Source organism: Fukomys damarensis, unplaced genomic scaffold (genome assembly GCF_012274545.1).
Source record: "Fukomys damarensis isolate Sample0158 unplaced genomic scaffold, DMR_v1.0_HiC HiC_scaffold_14, whole genome shotgun sequence".
NCBI lineage: Eukaryota > Metazoa > Chordata > Mammalia > Rodentia > Bathyergidae > Fukomys > Fukomys damarensis.
Window position 1 is genome coordinate 16,170,382 of NW_022900926.1, and position 3,701 is coordinate 16,174,082.

The 3,701-nt window shown below is 45.6% G+C and overlaps 1 protein-coding gene across 5 annotated transcripts in view; it reads right to left on the reverse strand.

Annotated features, from left to right (window-relative positions):
• Zc2hc1b (zinc finger C2HC-type containing 1B) overlaps nt 1–3,701 on the reverse strand; it is a 69,299-nt gene that overhangs the window by 31,891 nt on the left and 33,707 nt on the right. The gene's annotated exons all lie outside the window — the stretch shown is intronic.

The window sequence follows — 3,701 nt, forward strand, 5'->3', positions numbered from 1 at the left end:
AAAAAAAAAAAAAAAAAAAAAGAAGGAGGGGCTTTACCCCAGTTTCCGAAGCCTTTTCCCTGGTGCCTGTGTGAAAACTCAGCAGCACAGTCTCCGCTGTCCACATTTCTACTCTGACCATGGCCGCTCGAGTACAGTGACACACGCCTGATGGCGGACACGCGTGGACAAGCACAGCACTAGGCTGTGCAGCTAGCTGTGTGAGCAGGGCAGAGGGCACGTGGCAAAGTCAGCCTTCAGGCGGCCTCCTGATGAGGCCCAGCCTCCTCCCTGGCCAGGCTGGGCATGTCCAGAGGCCTGGTAAACACAGATGTCCAAGGCTGCAGACACTCTCACAAACAGCGTAAGCTGCGAAAGGCAGAGCACAGTGCGCCAGGGGCCCAGTCATCTCGTGTCACTTGCGAGTCGCGGGTACTGCGCACACTCGGACGGCTGCACTCCCCTGACTGGCAGTGCACTAGGCCGTCAACACGTGAGCTACGCGATGTGACTTTTTATTCTGAGCTCCATCGTAACCCAGGGCTCTATCATTGAGTATTCAGCCCGTCGCTGACTAAAACGTCATTATGTGGTGTGCGACTGTGATCCCAGATAGGACACAGGCTTTCCCCACAGCTCCTGTCATCTGAGTCCTCACCACAACTGCTGTTAAAACTCCACTACCACAAATATTTTTTAAGCTTTCTCCTTCAAGGGGACAAAAGCTGCACAGAGGACAGGGAGGTCCTGATTCGTTTTCAACACAGTGGCTGGAGAAAACTCACTGAGGTGATGGCGCTCAGCAAAGAAACGAGGGAAGTAAGAGTGAGTACAGCAGGTTGGATGGGCAGGATCTTTGCTTTCAACAGTGAGAAAGGCAGTGCAAAGGCCCTGTGGCAGGAGTACATGTGTTTATGATGTTCAGTGAACAACACAGAGGCTATTGTAGCTGGAGCAGGACTGAAAAGAAAGCGTGGAAGGTGAAGTCAGATAGTATAAAGCTGGTGTGTGTCATTTTAAGATATTTGCCTTTTACTGAACAACACCATAGTGGTTAATCCTCCATAAACCAGTCAAGAACAAACATGCCACTTATTTAGATCTACTGGCCTACAACTCCATTTCCTGGAGCGTCAGAATGGTGTCCTTATAACACTGCTTCACATCCCACACTGGGACACAAGACTTAGAACCCTAATTTCTGGACCTTTTCACCCCTTCTTACTGCCACTTTTAAGAAATTATTGACTCAAGGGAGGAAATTCTTCCCTGATTTTCAACAGAGTATTTGGCATCCATTTCCTGTTAGCAATCCATTCTTAAGCCTACTGGATGAGAGGTCAATGGTTCCAGACATCTGGTCGTCATAGGAGTGAACTCTGCCAATGTGAAAGTTATGGAATCCTGGCAAATTTAAAAATATTCCATCCTGGCAAATAAGCTTTGACTTCAAACTTACTCAAGTGCTTTCAGCCTGTTAAGCATTACCGCCTATTCTCTGAAAATAGAAAAACAGCATAAAGAAACTCTGTTCTGAAAGACACTAATCATGACACTTAGGAAAATGTTTCTTAGAGCAATTTTTACCAAACAGATAAACATAGAGGCGAACTTATTTTTTCTTACTGAAAACTAAAATCTACCTCTTTGTTATATGTTCATAAATCAGGAGAAAAAGCAGTCACCTGTGAAACTTCTGGAGCGAATGCCGAGTGGGAGGCACCAGGAGTCCGTCTCCCCTGGAGATAGCTGCCTGGCAGGGTCTGCCTGAAGTAACGGCTGGAGCTCTGGCATCTATCGAAGGCTGGAGACTTCCAGGGAAAGGCTGGGCCCACGGAATGCAGTCCATTTCGTCAGCGTCACCTCTGAGCACAGTAGCGGTGACACATTCCCCTCCTCTGGGCCACAGGGCAGGCAGCTGTGCCCACCATGTTCCTAGAACAGTCTGCACAGGACTGGGGCAGCCAGGAGACGATAAAGATCCTCTCCTCCAAACACTCAGAACCTACGCTCTGATCTTACGGGGTCTGATTGCTGATGGTTGTCTCTGATCAAAGAGGTGCAGACCGAGAGGTGGGGGCCGAGGTTGCTGCACCTCCCCACTGCTGCGATCCGCCCCCAACACTCTGCTGAGGTGACTGCCAGGAGATGTGACGGGCCAAGGGCTTCCCTCCTGCCATTTTTGTCTTTTTCTCTTTTGGGAAATCAGACATTAGAAACTGGGACATTCAGAAACAACTAGGGCTATAAGAGAACTGGAAGTGACTGTGTGTGTCCACGAAAGGCATGAAAAAAGACTCAAGGAGGGCCGGGGATTTAGATCAGTGGTGCTGTGCTGCCTCCCAAGCTCAAGGTCCTGGGTTTGATCCCCAGTACAAGAAAGAGAGAGAGAGAGAGAGAGAGAGAGAGAGAGAGAAGACTCAATGAGATTTAAGTTTACCTCAGGCTGATTGTTGGCACAGAAATCTTCAATGACTTAAAAAAATTGTTAACAAAAATCAGGAAAACCCTGGGGAAGGAGAATCTAATTTTGCAATTATTAATTATTAGATTCAAATGCCCAGTTTTCAACAAGAAAAATTACAGAGCACATGGAGAAATAAGAAAGTATGGATCATTCAAAGGGAAAAAAATCAACAGCAACTATGCCTGAAAAGGCCTGATAAGAGATCCAGTAGGCAAAGACTTAAGTAACTGTCTTAATGATGCTTAAAGACCTAAAAAGAAAAAAAGTTATGGAGAAAGTCAACAAACTTATGAACTGAAGAACAAAATGGAAATATTAGTAAAGAGAGAATACCTGAAGAGAAACCAAAGCTAAATTCTCAAACTGAAGAATATAACAAATGCAAGTTCTCCAGAGGGATTCAAGGACTCCTTGGGGCAGAAGAAAGAATTAGTGAGGGGGCTAGGGATTTAGCTCAGTGGTTTCTCCACCTGCCTCACAAGCACAAGGACCCGAGTTCAATCCCTGGTACCAAAACAAGCAAACAAACAAACAAAAAGAACCATCCCCGTATTAAGAATTAGTGAACTTGAAGATAGGGCAATAGACATTATCAAGTCTGAGATACAAGGAAAAAAACTAAAGAACACAGAAGAGAGCATGAGGGAACTGGAGGATACTGCCAAGCTGACCAATGTCTGCATGATGGGAATCCCGGCAAATGAAGAGAAAGAAGGGCAGTGAGAATATATATATTTTTTAAATTCCTGAAGTTGGGTGTGGTGGCACACACCTGCAATCCCAGTACTCAGGAGGCTGAGGCAGGAGGATTGCTACAAGTTTGTGGCCAGCCTGTGCTACATAGTGAGTTCAAGGCCAGCCTGAGCTATACAGTGAGACCTTGTCTCAAAAGCAACAACAACAATAGCTGAAAACTCCCCAAACTTAATGGAAGTCCTAATGCAAACACCCAAGAAGTACAGGGAGCTCCAAGAAAGATAAACCCATAAAGAGTAATGTGGGAATCATGAGTATTAGTTGTAAGTATTGTTAACTTTAGTAACTCCATATTTGTTAAATTTCTCCAGTTTAGCAGGTGGTGTATTTCCTTTGTGGAATTCCTGAAAGTTGCAGTTTCTTGTCTCTGACCTTCAGATGTGTGGTTGTCTGGGTTACTACTACCCATGGTGGTTGTTTTTGTTGAGCCTGTTTGCTCTTTTCCTGTGTGAACTTTCATTTACTATGGTAACCCCATCCCATAATAGTTTGTGAGGTT